Here is an 8,084-nt window from a genome sequence, read left to right on the forward strand (position 1 = left end):
TGCCTTAGAAAGACAAAGGGCTATTGAGGAAGATATCGATAGATTATTACAAGCAGGCTTTATGAGGGAGTTCTATTACCTGAAATGAATAGCCAATGTAGTCGTGGTAAAAGAGCATAGTGAAAAATAAATAATTTATGTTAACTTTATCGATTTGAATAAAACATGCCTAAAAGATAGCTTTTTCCTCTCTAACACAGATAGATTAATGGATGATAGTGCCCAACATAACCTTCTTAGCTTTATGAATGCTTATTTTTGTTACAATCAAATCAAAATGCTAAAAGACAATGAGAAAAAAAAGACTTTTATTACCAAGAAAGACTTTTACTATTACAAGATAATGCCCTTCAGATTGAAAAACTTAGGGATAACCTATCAAATGCTGGTCATAAGATGTTTAAAAACTAGATTGATCATAGTATGAAAATATATGTGAATAACATGATAGTCAAAAGTAAAAGCTTGATCGAGTACTTGAAAAACCTTAAAAAGAGCTTTAACACCATGAGAAAGTATAATATGAGACTTAACCTGAGCAAATGTGCTTTTAGAGTCACGTTGGGTAAGTTTCTCGATTACATTATTAATAAGAGAAATATAGAGGTAAACTTAAAAAAAGTTCAGGTAATCTTAAACATAAAAGCACTAACCTCGATAAAAAAAAATACAGAGGCTAACTGAAAGAATAACTGCCCTAATCTGATTTATGTCTAGGTCGATAGAACAATATCTATCATTTTTTAAAATTTTCAAAAATATTTTTTACTTCAAGTAGACCTCTTATTGCCAAAACGTTTTTTAAAAACTCAAAGAGTTCTTATCCTCTTCACTTATCATGTCTAAACCATGACCTAACAAAATCTTATACTTATACATGACCATCATCGATCAGGTCATCAGCTCAATCTTGGTCTGAAAAAAAAAGAGAAAGTAAAGATCGATTTATTTTATGAGTAAAGTATTGACATGACTAGAAATTAACTATAGCAATATAGAAAAATTAGTTTACAAGGTTGTCACTTAGGCTAAAAAATTCAAGCCATATTTTCAAGCTCATGTGATCCACGTATTGATTGATAAACCACTGAGACAAGTTTTAGAGAAGCTAGAAATGTCAATGAGGTTAATCCAGTAGGTAGTAGAGCTTAGAAAGCTTAACCTGCACATATTACCTAGGTAGGTCTTAAAATCTCATGTGCTAGCGAATTTTGTTATAGCTCACCTCAATTCACCTTAAAAGATAACCTAAAGAAAAGAAGCGAACCATATATAAGTTGAAAGTTTTTTATTGATAGATCGACCACGAATCATAATGAAAGAGCCGACCTCATTCTAATCAATCCGAAAGGATTGCCATATCCACACACCTTGAAATTTAAGTTCAAGACATCTAATAATGAGGTGAAATATGAGGCATTAATAGTTGGTTTAAGATTGGCAATCGAGTTGAATATTTAATATATAACTGTGTATAATGACTGTCAATTAGTGGTTGGTTAAATAAATAGAGAATTCAGAGCTTAAAAAAAAAATTTAAAAATATCTAGATAAAGTATTGGCCCTGGTGGTAATTTTACAGAGTCGAGATAAAAAAGATATCGAGGTCTAAAAAAATCCACTGACAGATTTTTTATTTAAGTTGGCTTCAGGAATGATGATAGAAAGCTTAGATTAAGCTCTGGTAAAAGAACTAGCATACAAAAGCATAGAAGAAGAATTCTTAGGGTAAATCACAAAAAAAAAACTTGGATGACTCTAATCAAAACATATTTGACTATGGGAACGCTACCTAAAGATAAGATCCGACCTAAAATATTGATGAAGAAGAATCTTTGGTGCATAATGAGCAAAGAAAAATTATACAAAAGATCTTTTAGTCTATTTTATCTAAGATGTATTGATAGGGAAAAAGATATTATGTCGTGTAAGACATCCATAAAGGAATATGTTAAAATCATCTCGGACTTCAATTATTAGCTTACAAAGTACTTAGGTAGGGTTATTATTGCCTACCATCAGAAATGATGTAATTGAACTGGTCAAGAAATGAGATAAATGTAAGAGGTTTACTCACATACAACATCTTTCCATGATTGAGCTCACGTACAACATCTTTTCATGATCAAACTCACTCTTATCATCAGCCTGTAGCCTTTCATATAATGGAAAATGGATGTCTTTAGACCTTTACCCCAGCCATGAGTCAAAAAAAATTATCGTAGTAGCAATAGACTACTTCATTAAATATCTTGAAACTGAAGCCTTGGCCACTATGATAAAGGTCTAAGTCTCAAAATTTGTATAAAAAAATATAGTTTGTAGATTTGACTTACCTTTGTCCATAATAATGAATAATGGCAAACAATTCAAAAACTTGAAGTTTAAGGAATTGTGTTCAAACCTTCACATCGATCTAAGATTTACATCAATTACCCACCTTCAGTTCGATGGACAGGTCAAAACGACGAATAAGACAATATCAAAAGCCCTGAAAAAAACTAGATGAAGTGAAAGAAAAGTAGGTTGACGAACTACCGGGGGTATTATAGGCTTTAAAGACGACCATTAAAGTACCAATAGATGAAACTTCATTCCATATAGCATTTGGAATAGAGGCCATAATACCTATTAAGATTGACTTTCTAAGCTTAAAAGTTAAATTAAGGTCAGAAGAAAAAATGTGAAAACGCTAAGGATTAACTTAGACCTCATCAAAAAATAAAAAAACGTAGCCCTAACATAGATAACAGCTTATTAACAAAAGTTGTCTAGCTATTAAAATAAAAGGGTCCGATGTAAGCATATTAGAAAAAGTGACTTAGTGCTTAAAAAAATTGAAACATCAAGAATAGATAAACGTGGCAAACTAGCCCCCATATATAATCAATGAGATCATCCATGATATGACATATAAGGTATAAGATATGAATGGTAACATCATTCTAAGGATATGGAATGTGAATAATTTAAAAGCTTATTACCAATAGCTCACACTTGTACTTTGTACTTGAATATAGAAATTAAATTACACTCATTCAATGACGCTTACGCTTACACTAAGCATATACCCCAATTAACCTAACAAAATCTAACCTAAAACTTAGATGAATTCTTAAGTTAAATAATTTGAGATATTCTTAAGTGACCAGATAAATCTTCTACCCACTTAATTGGGCTTGATCGAATTAACTTCAATCAAATCAACACTAAGCTTAAACTTATTACCATAAATCCATAAAACTCGTGTTACCATAATTAATTGAGTTTAAACTACTACAAATAAAGGAAAATAATAATAGAACTAAACTGAAACTTGAACAAAACGAACAAGATATGTATTCTTTATTAGTATAACTAATACAAAAATTATCAACTAAAAGGTTGTTAACAAAAGATTCCTATTTGAGGTCACCACAAAAACCAACCTCATACATCAACATTTCTAAAACAAAATAAATTACAAAAAACTAAAAAAAGAAAGAAAATTATGTGTCAGCAACATCAGTAGCAGCAGTAGCAATAGCACTTTCATTAATAAGAGCAATAACAATGGCTTTAACCTTTTTAGCCTCATTCATCTAGTGCTTAGCCCCTAAAGTTACCTTGAGTTTAGCATCTATGGCCTCATCATCATTCCCTTCCTCTTTCTCTTCTTTCTTATTAGGTTGACATGAAAGAGGCCTCGATCTAATATTATTTATATCAATATCAAAGAGATTGAAGTTGAGGTCAATAAATTTGAATTGTATATCATCATTGGTCAGATCAAAGGCACTAAGATGTTGACCTTAGAGAACTCCACTTAGAGCTAGAGGAATTTATTGGAAGCCTTGAAGTCTTCAATAACTTTTTTTTCATATCTTTTTTCTCTTTTTTCTTGGCCTCTAACTCAGACTTCAACTTTACTATCTCAGCTTGAGTATCATTAAGTTTGAGCTTAGCCTACTCTCTTATAAAATCGATCGAGGCTTTCTCAATTATGATGGCTTTCAACTTTGTTATCAACTTGTTATTTCTCTTTCTTTGCTCAGCCTCTTTCTTATAGGATGCACTGAGACTGGACCTAACATTAATCAGAGAGTTTGAGCTCATTTTGTACTCCTCAATCAGGGCAACGATATCTTTTTCAGCCTTAAGCGGGTGAGCCATAGTAAGATAGGTGTGGTAGAGGCCTAGTTGGTGTTCTCTAAAGGCTGAGGTAAGAACTACTATCAGACTATATAAAATGAACCTAAGCTTAGTAAAATGAAGAATCATAAAAAAGTTGAGTTGAATGTAGGTAGTACTTGCCAAGGAGAAAGATTATGACCTTGCAGAACTTTCTCATCATGTTGAGGTTCTCGATAGGGTCATTGATGGAAGTATACTCCAACATTGTGAAAAATTTTTTTGAGTTAGGTCTTAACACCCTTACTTCAGGATTCTTCAATATGGAAAAGAAGACATCGACCCTTAATTTTTTGGTAAAAGATGGTGTTGTGGAGAGCTCTTAATGATCTATGAACTTCATCTTTCAGACTACGAAAGAGTGTTGGGTCAAGGGCTTAATGACTTTATCCCCTTTTCAAAAGGGTGCCTTAAGTTAAATTTTTTTACTCTGGGCCTTTTTAGACCTAGGTAAGTGCTGAAACAAGGAGAAGTTGAAGTCTTCATTAATGGGCATTTCTATAAAATTGAGTTAATAATTAGATAAGAACTAGGTTAAAATAAAATCTTACGAGGTTACCTTACATCTACCCTAATACTTCATCTTATTTATTATTTCAAGGGAAATCAGCTCATGGGGATCAATGAGGAGCTCTCTCAACAGGTGTACTACATTTTTTTATCTAGATCTAATAAATCTATGATAGAAAGAGCTACTGGTGTATCCATAAATATATCAAACTCATTTACTATCTCTCATGCCATAACCTCAATAATGACCCCGACCTCGATCTCACCATATTTATTCATTTTTTGCTTTTGAAGTCAAAAAAAGAATAGTTTTTAATTTTTTATAGAGCTCAGGCAATTAGTGAATAATTTTTTATTAGGTCAAGTTGTTATGTAATACCACCTCATATTGCTAAAGTACTTTTTGATAAAAAATTTCTTTAAATAGAGAGAGACTCAGAAAGAATATCTAGATATTGACAAAGAATGATAAAACCTACTATATACCGTATAGAGTTAGGAGTTAGTTGAATGATAGTTAAATTATAAGAATTAAAAATTAAAATAAACAAAGAATGAAATAAAAACATTAGACCAATCATGAATGAATCCAATATACATAGAGTCGATGTGGCTGCAATTTATCTGTAACTCAATTTGAGGAGTTTGGTATTAATATGCTATACCCCTCTCTAAAAAAAAAGAAAGGTCATATTCAGAGCTTGGATATAATAAGTTGAATACATGTTAAGACAACTTTAGGATTAGTTCTACCCTTTATTTCCCTCATCACATCCTTAGAGATCATATCGAGATCACAAAGAGTATATATAGGAACCTTAGCCAATTCATCTTACTCTGTAAGATTTTTCTCCTCGCTATCACTTTCTTCAGCTGAGGTATTCCCTTCCTTTTGTTCCTTCTCGAAACCCTTTTCATTGTCAGAATCATCACACCAGAAAACTCTAACTCTTAAGCAAGAGAAAAATGTCAAGATTGAATCACGACTAAGAGCAACATGACTCTAGGGGAAGAATGACAAGGCGGAGACCCTTTAGTAAAAGAAGTAGTCTCAACAAGAATTGACTAAGAAGGAAAAAAAGTGATAACAAGAGCATCTATAGGTAAAAGAATAGAAGTAAAAAAAACTAATGAGATTAGACCCCAAAAGGGGGAATAGCTGAATATGAAATAAAGTTAACCATAGAAGAAATATCGACCTGAAATATGGGGAAAAAGTGGAATTTATAAGTTAAAATCTATCTATGGATACTATAGGTCAAAATCTATCTAAGCACATAGTTCTTCTATACTCAAAACCCATTCTCCTCTTATTCGAGCATTATTCACATTTTGTTGCTGCCCTTCTTTAGACATTGAGTTGAACCAAAAGGCCACCCTCTAATAATCATGACCTCTAATTGTTGATGGAATCAAGTCATCATCGTCTTACCCAAGCTGACCTCTCTAGGTTCTACCCTAAACTCCTAACTTCCCTAAAATTAAAACTAGAAAACATAATTAAAAGTACATATTGAAAAAAGCAAAAAAAAAAAAAAAAAGAGCAATAAGAAAAACAACTTTAAGGTTGGAAAGCTTTTGAGGTCAAAAAATTTAGATTGAACGGATAGCAAAGAAAAAAGAAATGTGGAAAATGAAAGCCCTAATGGCCCTTTATATAGCCACTTTGCATATCAAATGAATGGCATAGATTATGCCACATGCTAGAGCAAATATGGAAATATGTCTTTTCATCTTTTTTTTTAATTTTTTCGCTCAAATTACCTTTCTCCTCATTTAATGCCATTAGACCAATCAAACTAGAATAACCAGACCAGACAACTCCTTAAGATATACCGGATGCCCATTCATCGTTAGAGTTCAAAATAGAGACTTGAATCCAAACTCTTAAAATAAAACACAAAGTCTCATGTCGACTAGACGAACTCCAACACTAATCTGGAATCACCTTGAACAATTAACACCGCGATGACCCTCAAGCATATTATGCACTTAACCCAAAACATACACGCAAGATCAGATTGCCACAAGGTTAGATCATGACTTAACGTTAATTGTTTCCCAATGCTGACCTTGACTGTGACATTGATTGCAAAAAATCAATTCCACTTCATCTTCCTTTGCTTATTGGCACACACATAGTGTATCGATCACAAACCCAATAGTCTAATATTTAGACTACTTAAGGGGAGGATAGAATATTGGGAGCATTTGATGGTTAAAAGGGTATAGTGGTTTATTTCCTTATTAAAAGCCTTCAACAAACAATCATAGATAATTTCGATATTTATGCCAACCTGACATGCCAGGTCATCAGGTCAACCTGACATATTCAATGCCATATCAGCTGACCATGTTCTTTTGTCCCCTGATGGTATCTTATCTTTCATCTATATATATAAATGTCTAGATATTATTAAGGCAAGTTCAATCTACTCCGATTCCTTTTACTACTTTCTTTTTTACTTCATTCATTTTGACTTATGTATTAGAGTATAAATATAAAAAATACTCTCTACCTTTATCTGTAACCATATTTTTCTTTTATCTTTTCAGGAATATCTTGAAATCAGAGTCGTACACAAACACATTATCATGAACAAAAAAAAATCCACTACCAACTTTTCATATTCACGTTTACATGTTCGTTCTTGTCATTTTCAAATACCAGAACTCTGAACTCTGGTAGCTGTTTCTCTTGTACAAGATATCTCATGTTAAAAGTGAACACTCGTTTAGTTTTTGAGCTCTGTTTAATAAATTATTAGATGTTTTCAAAATTTTCTTTTCAAGAAAAAAAGAAGAAATATTTAAATTTTAATGATATAGTTCTTTTTATTGTGCTTTCTACTCACTTTAAATATTATTTAATAAATATTTTTAATAAAAAAATGTTGAGTTTTAGTGGTATCATTTTTCACTTTATCAATAAAAAACTTGATTAAAAAAACAAAATTTTGCTTTTTTAGAATTTGTTTTTTTATAGATTGTCAATATAATTTTTTTTTTTTAATTTTATAAGTGGAGTTAGATTACATCTTCAACACACATTTCATTTATTTTTTAATTAATATATATTTTTTATATTTTAAAAGATATATATCACCTTACTAACTTTATTAGTAGAGTTTAAATCTCCACTTTCCATAATGATTTTTTTTTAATAGACGTTAATGAACATAGCTGCATATCTTTTACCTAAAAATTCTGTATGATTTTGAAATAATTCTTACTTTGTCATGATTAGACTTGCTCTAAACAATTATGTGACCCTTGCTTTGAGATGAATATGACTGCATTGTTAACGTTATTTTGGCCAAATCTAATATACTATATCAAAAACCTTGGCAGTGAAAGAGGCATTGAGCTATGACGATAATCCTGATAGCAAGTTAGAAGTTGTA

Source organism: Durio zibethinus, chromosome 9, assembly GCF_047325235.1.
Source record: "Durio zibethinus cultivar Kanyao isolate XHJ-2024 chromosome 9, ASM4732523v1, whole genome shotgun sequence".
Taxonomy (NCBI): Eukaryota; Viridiplantae; Streptophyta; class Magnoliopsida; order Malvales; family Malvaceae; genus Durio; species Durio zibethinus.